The sequence below is a fragment of the Xenopus laevis genome, chromosome 4L, assembly GCF_017654675.1.
Source record: "Xenopus laevis strain J_2021 chromosome 4L, Xenopus_laevis_v10.1, whole genome shotgun sequence".
NCBI classification, from domain to species: domain Eukaryota; kingdom Metazoa; phylum Chordata; class Amphibia; order Anura; family Pipidae; genus Xenopus; species Xenopus laevis.
The window spans coordinates 88,660,822-88,673,024 of record NC_054377.1 but is presented as its reverse complement, the minus strand read 5'-3'; positions in this window follow the sequence as shown (position 1 = coordinate 88,673,024).

Genomic DNA, 12,203 nt, shown 5'->3' with positions numbered 1-12,203 from the left:
ATGTTTCTTACAGTATATATTCTTCGGTATATTTTTATTCTATTAAATCCCTAGAACATTTCTGCACCCTATGCTCCTCTGGTGTCCCTAAAACACAACACCTCCATATTAGGATTAATTCATAGTAACAAGGATAACATAATTACGGTTGACCTATTTGCGACCCATTGGTCTGATGTTTCTAAAATAGCAGTGTTCCTCACATATGGCCGAGGAAGACGGCTGAATTATCATCATGCTCTGTTGTGGTGTGACACTTTTGTTGCCAAGTCAAAATAAAAAGGTCATCCATGCCTTGTAGGTCTTGCCTGAGCGTTTTCACTATTTCAGTTTGTTGACTCTTGGCCTGTGTCTGACTGTCCTGAGTGCTGTGTATCTTGCACCATTGGACTCTTCTCTATTCTGCCTGTTTCCCACTGCCAGTTTCTTCATCATTCACGGTCTCCCTGTGGCCCTGATGCCTTTGAATGCCAATAAACATGCTTTGGCGTCTTAATATATCACTTTGGACTCAAATTTTGATTGATAAATAAAACATGGGATTTGATGAATACCTCAGATACTTTTATTGAGAGTCGTGTCACTTATAAACAGCCTGCTAAATGTTTTTACCACACCAGGGAGCATCCTGCCTGTTAATACATAGTGCAACACCCAATGATTATAAAAACCCTTTAATTTATGGATCATAGTCCATCAAATGCTGTAAATTCCCTCAAAGCAATGTACATTCCAGATGGTATGAGCTGATGTTCACTCACAATGGGCAGGCATTTTATAAACGCGGTTAATTAATTTGCTGGCAGTGACATGAAATTGTTCCACCAGATGGAACCAAGTTTGGCTGGGTGCCTGTTGCAACTTCATTAATGTTCATCCGATGTCAATAAAGATTTTGTCATAAGACCTAAAAATATGAAACTGTCTTTGAATAATATATTCCAAACACAAATATTGAGATGAAAATGTATTACCCATGTGGTGATTTTCAAAGTAGAGCCACTTGTTAATTACTCCTTTATTTAGTTGCTGAACGAGCGTGCAGTGCATTTACATATGCAAAGTTTGCTTTGGGTTCTAGTTACATATGCAACCAACCCCATAGGGACTCGCCTGTGAATCAACTCATTGAAATGGCAGAGCTTATTGAAAACACACAGAAATGTAGAGGCAAAATTTAAAGGGATCCCTTATATATTCAAGTCAAACTAGTTCTCTATGGAATACAGTTGGTGCAACCCTTCTAGTTGCATTATCTTTTGAAGGGTACCCATTTTTTTCCTGCTAACCTTATTCACACAGCACAGCTCATGGGCCAGAACAGCACGCGACCACATCAGTGCAAAGACTATTCAGCAATTCACAAAAACAGTTTTTGTGTTCTAACAGTTGAACATTTTTTAAAAATTGTGGAGCAGAAAAAAATTGGGTCTATGTTAATGGAGAACTAAAGCCTAAAATTGAATATGGCTAAAAATGCCATTTTATATACTGAACCTTTTGCACCAGCCTAAAGTTTCAGCTTGTCAATAGCAGCAATGATCCAGGACTTCAAACTTGTCACAGGGGGTCACCATCTTGGAAAGTGTCTGAGACACTCACATGCTCAGTGGGCTCTGAGATGTTAAGCTTAGGCATCATCACAAATAATAAAGTAGAAAATGAAGTTGGCCTGTAATAAAAGTTGATGCTACAGGGTTGATTAATACATTCTGAAGCTAATTGCACTGGTTTAGGTGCTGAAATGTAGTAATTATCTGTATAAATTACTAATCGGCCTGATATTGTGACATTTCTATTCTATGGGGCAGATTTACTAAGGTTCGAGTGAATTTTCGAAGTACAAAAAGTTCGAATTTCGAAGTCATTTTTTGGATACTTCGACCATCAAATAGACTACTACGACTTAAACTTCGAACTTCGATTCAAATGATTCGAAGTAAAAATTGTTTGACTATTCGACCATTCGATAAACGAAGTAAAAAATTTAACTTCAATACTTCGCCAAATTAAACCTGCCAAATTGCTCTGTTAGCCTATGGGAACCTTCTACAAACTTTTTCTAAGTCTTTACACATCGAATAAAAATCCTTCGATCGATTTGATTTAATCATTAATTGTTCTTTTTCGATTTAATCGTTCTTTATTCGATCGTAGGATTGCCAAATTCGGTGGAAAAACTATTTTTTTTGTACTTCGAAATTCGACCCTTGATAAATCTGCTTAAAAGTGACAACAGCACAGCGCATGTGCAGTGAATCAGCAGAAAAGAAAATGAGGAGCTACTGGGCCATCTTCAGAGGCACAAATCTTTACTGCTACAGTGGTTGCCTTGGACTGGTACAGAATCTCAAAACAATAATATACCACATTTCTAGATTATTTCTTTAGTTAAAGGAGAAGGAAAGGTTAAAACAAAGTAAGCCTTATCAGAAAGGTCCATCTAAATATACCAGTAAACCCCCAAAGTAGTGCTGCTCTGAGTCCCCTGTCAAAAGAAACACTGCATTTCTTTCCTTCTATTGTGTACACATGGGCTTCTGTATCAGACTTCCTGCCTTCAGCTTAAACCTCATTGCCCTGGGCAAGAGCATGCTCAGTTTGCTCCTCCCCCCCCCTTCTCTACTGTAATCTGAGCCCAGAGCAGGGAGAGACTCAGGCAGGAAGTGATGTCACACCACGTTAATACTGCAGATCCTATCCTATCCTATAAACAAACAGAGAGTTTCTAGAGCTTTTTACTCAGGTATGGTAAAACATTCTACAGAATAAATATAGCCTTCTAGCTTGCACTATTGCAGCTAATCTATTGGCAATAAAATGCCTCCATAGCTTTCCTTCTCCTTTAAGCTTTAGTGAGGTGAAAGCCATGTAATTTCAGGTGGAGATGAGTGAAGTGGCTGTTTTTGCCAACTTTAAGGATGATAATCGCCATCATTGCAGGCCTAACTGCAGTTTATATCCTCTCGGTCCCATACAGATCCATACAGCTTCAAGGGGTAGTTACGTTTTAGTAAGTAGAATGTCCTGTTCTTAGCAACTTTGCTATTGGTCTTCATATTTTATACTTTCTGAATGATTTGCCTTCCTCTTCTTCTTTAGTTCAGCTCTCATATAAGGGCCACTGACCCCGTAAGCAAAACACTTTTATGCACAGTTAGGATATAATTGTATTGTAATTGTTACTTTGTATTGCATATTCTTTGATTCAGCCCCTCTCATATTCATCTGTCAGTCTCTCATTCAAACATTTCATAAAAAAAATAGACCATTTGCATTATCAATAGCTTTGCTGTTATAATGCTAAAATCTATCTTGAAGGAAAACTACCCTTTAAGACATAGCTATTGCTGCCTGCTGCCCAACTTTAAAGCACGCAATCATCTCAATGCTAGCTAATGGTGGCCATAAATGCCAAACGAGCGGATCTCTCCCCGATATGCCCACCTTGAGGTGGGTGATTTTGGGCTGATCTGATCATGGGCTCTAGGGCCCAACGATCGATCATAACGAAGGGTAAACGGGTGGTCGGATCACAGGATCACATCAACGAACAGATGTGTCCGACCTGACTTTCAGCCAGATATTGATCTGGGAAGCCCTTCGGAGGGCCCCATACATGGGCCAATAAGCTGCCGACTCGGTCTGTCTGCAACTTTAATTGGCCCGTGTATGGCTGCCTGAAGTTGTCTGTGTATTGATGATTACTATTATCACCTGTGGATGAAACCTAATCAAAACTTAAAGGAACAGTAACATCAAAAAATAAATGTTTTAAAGTAATACAAATATAAAGCAGTGTTGCCCTGCACTAGTAAAACTGCTGTGTTTGCTTCAGAAACACTACTATTGTTTATACAAATAAGCTGCTGTGTAGCAATGGGGGCAGCCATTCAAAGGAGAAAAGGTTTAGGTTACACAGCAGATAGCAGATAAGCTCTGTAGCATGTAATGGTGTTATCCACTATTTAACCTGTGCCATATAGCCTCTTTTCAATTTCCACCATTGCTACACAGCAGCTTGTTTATATAAACTATATTAGTGTTTCTGAAACAAACACATCAGTTTTACCAGTGCAGGGCAACACTACATTATGTAGTGGAAACCAGAAGGCATGGCCGTGTGTCTTGTCAGGCAGAACCTTTCAATCTCTTCCTTTCCCGTGTGCTCAGATGTGTTTTAAAGGTGATGCATTTATTGACTGTCCAGCAATGTAATATTTCTTGGCAGCTGTCCCTGTTGGCTGCTCATGCAAGTTTGAAAATATATATATATATATGTGTGTCGTAAGCTATAAATGACAGCATGCTCTGACATTTTAGGAAAAATCCATTTAGGAATCAGACATGTTTGCTCTAGTTTAAATAAATATAGATGTAGTATAAAAGTCTTACCTCCATATGTAATATTAGCCCCGGAGCAATAACCCATAGCAACCAATAAGATGTTTGCATTTAAAACAGGTGACTTATAAATAGCACCTGCTGATTGGTTGCTATGTGTTACTGCCCCTGGCAAACAGTATCTTTTATTACATAACCCCTTAAAAGGCAGCCATCTTGCAAAAAGAGCCCACAATTTACCCTAAGTACTACAAATGTACGTGTGGTCTAATGAATAGTTCCCTCTCGAAACCACCTTACGCAAAAAATATGTTTTAAACATATATTTTGGTCTCATGACCCCTCCATCAGCAGCTCACATCTGTTTACTTGACCATTTTCAGTGTGGGCAATATTGGGCATGTCAGTTTTTACCAGAAAACAACATTATTTAAAATATTTCTAGCCTTGTATTCCATTCATGCTCCTTTATACCATAATATCATTGGTGCATATTGCTAATGTCCAACTCTGAGTAATATGCTCCTTTTTTGAAATTTGACTCTCATATCATTTTGGGATTCGTTTAGTAAATTCATTTATTTGTCTGTAACTCCAAAACCTTGGCATCCTTTTTGTACTTGGACCTTGCTAGGCTGGCAAACTTTCAATTTAGGTTTCCCAAACCACGGGGCAGATTTACTTAAGAGCAAAGTGGTCATCGCTAGTGAAAATTCGCCAGAAATACAATCCACAGGGACATCACCAATTTACAAACAGGCGTAGAGGACAATTTGCTAGTGAAAGAGACCATCCCTAGAGCAGTTTGACACCCGATCGCCAGGCGAATTTTTGCTCAGGCAAACGATTGTTACTCAAATTTTACAGAACATTACCTCTTTCGCCAGTTTCCTTCACCATCTTAGACCTGGTGAACTGATAAGATGAAGCTACATCCTCCTCAGTCTTCACCAGCATTTGGCTACAGAGATGCAACTTCAAATTTTAGTGAATTAGCAAAGTAGTAACGAATTTACGCCTGGCGAAGTGTGGCGGATTCTTCACTGGCGAAAATTCGCCATTTAGTGAATTTGCCCCCATGTTTCTTTAAATTCCTGCATGTCCATAGTAACCCTAATGTCGTGGTCAATCTGACAAGCAATAAATGTGCATATAGCTTTGGCTCAGCTTTAGAAATTGGCTGATCTTTGCCAAAAACAGAAATTTCTGGGCTATAGAAGACCTATTTTTTTTTGATTTGAGACTTCCACAATTTCTGAAATGGGATTGGAGCACCTCAGTGTTCCCTTGAACAAGTGTGTCTTGCTTCCATGGAAACCAGTTGCCATAGCAACTAATAGAAGGGAGGTCTTGAAGGGAATATTGAATAGTCTTGTTGGCTGCAGGAAGCCAGACATGATTTATTGTTTTAATTTTTATAATGGTCTACTGTCAGTAGTAGCTTAACAGCTTGGTGGTATCTGTCAAGGCAGGACATTTCTTAATATTGAAAGAGAAAACAAAGATGGAGCCTTTAAACACTGACATTTGTGTTGATTAGCTATTAAAAAATATATTATTTTTTAATTAAACACAATAAAAAACACATTTCTGTTTGTATTTAGTACAGAACTGAATTATCAAAATCAATTACTCAGTGTCTAGAAAAGGGTTAAACTCCCGAGGACACTGCTGGGCCAATGCATAACTGAGAACTGAGAATTGCTCAAAGCAGAATTTGTTTACTGAAACCACCATGCATATATAACAAGGCTAATGACCATGATTTTTGCAAACATATTGTGTTTAATGAGCTCACTTTTCATACAACAGCTTCTCAGACAACAAGCAACCGCTTAGGGCGCGTTTTATCATCCTTAACATTCTGCCACCGTTCATGCACAGCAATGTCAGAGTTATGTAGAAGAAAAAGGTTTCAGTTTACCCTTTCACTTACCCTAACTAAAATGCAGTGGACTAAACAAGAGTTAATCGCTACCTTCTTCCTATAAACTATCTCAACTGGAGAGCAGGGTGACACTTTTTGCTTCTCCAGGCTGCATAAAATCAGATGCTTAATTTCTCACCTGATGAGGCCATGCTCAGTGTCAGATATGTGCGGTTATATCTGTAAAAAGCCCCCTTAAATATCGGGTTTGCGACTATAACCTTTCAGGCTTTCCTTGACTATGAACCACTATATAAAGCCTCCCTAAGCAAACCATACATGTTAGGTCACATGAGCCAATTAACAGACAGAGTTGTGTCTTTTGCTTCCTCGCTTCTTCCTGTCACAGTTAGAGCTGCAGTATTTCTGGTCAGGTGATCTCTGAGGCAGCACAAAAACCATCATGAAATGCTGGTTCAAGGCAAGAGATGTAAAAGGGCAATGATTACTTAAATATATATTCCAGTTTGGTAAGATTCTTTAATATGCCACTTAATATGATATAAACTATCTGTTGCGTAAATATTTATTTGAGGGTAAAGTTTTCCTTTAAAGGTGTTTCTTCAGATACATCACCTGTTCCTTATTCCTTGGTTTCTTCTTCTGTTGCTACCCCAAATAGAAGAGCTTCCAGTTATATCCCTTTGCCCTCCATGAAAATCAGGCCGTAACCTGCTAAAGTTTGTCTCTAAAGAGGATGAAACAATGTCCAATAGTAGTCACTTTAGACCATGAGATACTTCAAGTCCCATCCATTGAATTCCAGTAATATATTATGTTGAATACCATCCATTAGGTGCTGCTGTAAACTGTCTCCTATGGATCGTCCAGGTTTACTCAATTCCTGTTAAACTAGTTTTCCTTGGAGATGGTCAGCACTCTTTATATGGATTAATTTGGGGGAGATGACTCTCTTCTTAGTTAGTTTTTGTAATACCAACTTTTTTTTGTTTAGCATAGCCAGTTTCCAAAGGCTTCAACTCTTGCACAAGCTATTGTTTGTATATTGTAACAGATAGAAGCTGATCAAAGGCTTGCTTGGATACCTATTATAGTCTCTTTTACCAATATTATTTTATCATGAAGTCCATTATAACAATCTCATCATTCCTTTTGTGTTTAGTAATGTTAATACAGGTTTGGTATCCGATATCTGGAAACCTGTTATTCAGAAAGCTCCAAATTACAGAAAGGAACGGGTGAGAATAGAAAGATGAGTAATAAAAATTAGCAATAACAATACATTTTTGCTTTTTAGAAGGGGTCAGTGGCGCCCAATTGAAAGCGGCAAAGAATCAGAAGAAAAAGGCAAATAACTATAAAACTATAAATAATAAACAATGAAAACCAATTCAAAAGTTGCTTAGAATTAGTCTTTCTATAACATACTTAAAGTTAACTTAAAGGTGAACCACCCCTTTAAAGGGCATGTAAAGTCTAAAATACAATAAGGCTAGAAATGCTGTATTTTGTATACTAAATATAAACATGAACTTACTGCACCACAAGCCTAATCAAACAAATAATTATGCTTTCAAAGTTGGATACAGGGGGTCACCATCTTGTAACTTTGTTAAACATCTTTGCAAGATTAAGACTGCGCAAATGCTCAGTGTGGTCTGGGCTACTTAGGGATCGTCATAAACAAAGCTGATTGAGTTCTGCATGGCTGGGAAGTAAGGCTAGTGTTACGAAAGTGGGAGTGCATTAACAAGCATCGTCATTACTGTGGGGAGGTCCTGATGACGCATCATCGGGGAGGTAAAGACGCTGACTAAGCTCGGCGCATCCTCCATGACCGAGTTCTCACGAGAAGGGAACAAAGTGACGTAAATGCGGAAGTCTATTTCTAGACGCATACCGAACGGACTCATCACTTTCGTCTTGACAAAGCTTCTAAGCGAAACATGCGTCGGTGTTCTTTGAAAATTAATCTGGTCTCCTGATAAGATACTCTTATTCTGACGAAATACTTTTCTTAGGGAAACAAACTGGTTATAATACACCGGATTTTTGGTTGCAATTCTGATCTAATCCTCTTTTCTTTACCACTCCTTAATCTTCCTTCCATTCTAAGGGGCCGTGGGTTTGTGGCTTTTCAGGTTTATTTAGCCTCTTTTAATTACTAGGGCAAGTTAAATACCAAGGCCACAGCTCCGGTTACCCTGTCCTGCCTTATATTTGTGGTGTCCCAGGCCTTAGAAACAAAAATAGGCAGTTAGATTTTGGGACAACTCCACCTTCTATATTTTCTAATTTTCTATGAATTTTATCTATGGATTGTGACCATATGAACTTTTAACCCACACTGAATTGTGGTTAATTTTTAATTCCTCCTTTTTAACTAGTTAATCAATTACCAAGTTTATTTTCACCCTATTTATTGCACTGCACTTTACTGGCAAAAATGAATTGCAATATCAACTTGCTAACTCTGTTGATTATTTGAGCCTGGCTAACTAATTAATTAATGAATTTGCATATGTAATGGTTTTAATTTGAATGAATTGTTTAATTAACTTGGTATCGATATAGTAATAACTATTTGGTGGGGTTTCTTTCTCTAATCTAATTTCTTAACCATTTATCTCATCTGACCTCGTCAGACCTATAAAAAGGGTATACCAATTTATGCTTTTATCTGGGAAGTAAGGCTCCCCCTGCTGTTCATAAGTATGATTGTTTCCCTGCTTAGCAGTTAGGGACCATCTGACAATTCCTATCCACAGCAGTAAATGAAGGGAGAATTTCACTGCATACAGTCAGGTTTATTATAAAAACGGTACACATTGTTTAATTAAAGTATATTGGAGATATGTTTCTTTTTCATTAAAGAAAGTAAAAATGGGATTTTATTTTTTTGTCTTAGCATACCCTTTAAGCGCTATTCTCAAAATCTACCACTAGGTGGTGGAGCAGTATTAGTAATGAAGGTGTCAGAGGGCTGTTATCGGATTATCTTGCAATTGCTCTGTTGATAGGCTGCTGGGGGGCAGGGAGGAAGGGGGTGATATCATTCCAGCTTGCAGTGCAGAAGTAAAGAGCAACTGAATTGTATCTGTGCACAAGTCACATGGATAAGGGCACCTTTAGCCCCATGTCAGATTTCAAAATGAAATATAAAAAAAATTGTTTGCTCTTTTGAAAAATGGATTTCAGTGCAGGATTTACCCACAGAGGTCACTGATCAAGACCTTGCTCATCTGTTTAAAAATACAATAGGAATGATTAGACTCCATTAGTATTCCATCACACAGCAACAAACCTAAAGCGCCTACCAACATATTTTGACACCCTACCCCATGCAACATTACATGAGGTTACCCTTATGTTTTGTTCTACCCACACAGCCTGATCCCTTAAAGGAGAAGGAAAGCTACGGAGGCATTTTATTGCCAATAGATTATCTGCAATAGTGCAAGCTACAATGCTATATTTATTCTGTAGAATGTTTTACCATACCTGAGTAAAAAGCTCTAGAAACTCTCTGTTTGTTTAAGATAGGAGCTGCAGTATTAACATGGTGTGACATCACTTCCTGCCTGAGTCTCTCCCTGCTCTGGGCTCAGATTACAGTAGAGAAAGGAGGGGTTGGGGAAGAGGAGCAAACTGAGCATGCTCTTGCCCAGGGCAATGAGGTTTAAGCTGAAGGCAGGAAGTCTGATACAGAAGCCCATGTGTACACAATAGAAGGAAAGAAATGCTGTGTTTCTTTTGACAGAGGACTCAGAGCAGCATTACTTTGGGGGTTTACTGGTATATTTAGATGGACCTTTCTGATAAGGCTTACTTAGTTTTAACCCTTCCTTCTCCTTTAACCCAGTACTTAACTATCAAATCTTTCACCCACTTGCATTGCATCAGCAATCAAATTCCTTTGATCGCACCAAAAGAGTTAAATTAGTTCAGAAAAAAAGTTTTTTATTTTATAAACAAATTTGCTTAATTGCATTTTTAATCCAGATGAGTGAGGGTTTTTTTTTATTTTGCACTGTTGCTGTCATGTGTTAATTTTTGCTTTAGATCTTCTGCTGAAAGGAAAAACTGATTGTGCTCCAATTGACATTTCATATTTGAGACAAATTGCTCTTCACAGCTGTTCAGAGATAATCAGAGTTGAAAAGGGAAACTGAGTAGGAAGGCAAATATTTTTGAAAAGGCTGGAGCGTGCTTAGCGTGCAAACACACTTCCAAAATGGTTATTATTACTTTAGGTGTAATCTGAAGATTTCCGTAACGCTTTCTGAATATATCCACTAAAACACAGGTGCAAAATACCATTAACCACAATCTGGCTCAATTCCCAAGTGCAACTGCAGTTGTGGTCATGTAATGAATCTGATGATCACAGTTATTGTGCACATCAGTGCCATTCATTAAAGGAGCTTGCATCTAAACCCACTTGCACCTGTGCATTTTGGGGCAAAGAGCCAATGCATAAGGGAGTCTGTTTGGTTGATTTACGCACCTGTGTCAGTAGACACCGCTTACGTGCACCATGTATAGATGTAATTTTGATGCTAAGCACCACAAATGTCATGCCAACAAAGTATGTATTCAGTGCAATGGCAAAATGAGAAACTCCCTTTGACAGATGCAATGATGCTGGAATTCTGAAAAAAATGCTGCATTGTGGGTAAGAAACATGTCAAGTTGCTGCACCACTCTAGGACTCAGGACAGGTCTGCCTTGTCCCCTCCATTTTTGAGACACTTTCCTCCTCATCCTTTGGCACACTGCTGTTGTGATGTGCTTGTGTGTTGATAAAAACATGTAATATAACTTCCTCTGGAGTGCTTAATTTTCCCACGAAATACAAGAAAATGCTTTCAGGCAGTTAAAGGTAAATTTTTCTCCGTTGGCCTTTTAATTACAATTACTATGCGGCTCAGTGCAAAAAGTTTTAAAGTGTTCTAGAGATTATAGTGCTTATATCCAAGCAGAGCTGTTAGTTACACGTTAGTAACACATTACAACAGGAGTGCACATTGTGATAATGTTATTCTGCAGCAGTGTGCCCAGAGAAAGAAAGACTGCAGCATTATAAGCTGTCTTGTACCACCCCTTCCCTGTCCTGCAGTACATGACCCCAGGCGGGGGTTTTGAAAGCTCTGGTCTACATCTTACTAAAAATATAATTTTACATCATTCACATATTCTCATATTCCTGCTTCCTCGCAAGTCACTCCTTGACCTAGTCATGCACACCCCTGAAAAGATGGTTATATCAAGGAGAAGTGTTGTGTAACACAAATCCAGTTAGTTAGCAACAAGTTTAATCAATATTTACTTCTGCTTAAGGCCATATAAGTAATTATTGCTTGCCTCTACAGGTGTTTTATACCCAGGTAGTACAGCATTGTGAGTTTTTTGGTCCTCTCCAATAAAAAAACCTTGTATAAGCAGAGAATTAGATACTCATTGTCAAGGCTGATACATCTTCTGGAGCAAAAAGTAGGGGCTAAGGAGGATGCTGGTACTAGAGAATGCAGAGCAAATGTAAGAAAAGTTGTCACAAATAGGTCAAAAAATATAAAAATCGGAGGTACAAAAACATGTCCGGGCAGGTCGCAATCAAAATGACAGAGAAACAGGCCAGGAATCAATAAACCAGTAAATCCGTAGAATGTCATATAATCACACCCAGGAACTCACTAAACAGAGACCCATTAAGCATAGCATTGGTGTCAGTGCATATTTTTGCACCAGATGGCTCCATAATTACATCTATAATCTTCAATATTCACTCTAAAGTGTGTGTAAAACATCTTTACACTGATTGACCATTATCGGTCGTAGTAGTATACAACCTTCTGATGTCTTCATTTTATACTGTTATAACATATATACTATGACTGATAAACAGTTTGGGAACCACCATCTTTCTGAACACAGGAAAAAGTGGCATTAATTGAATGTATATGTGCACATA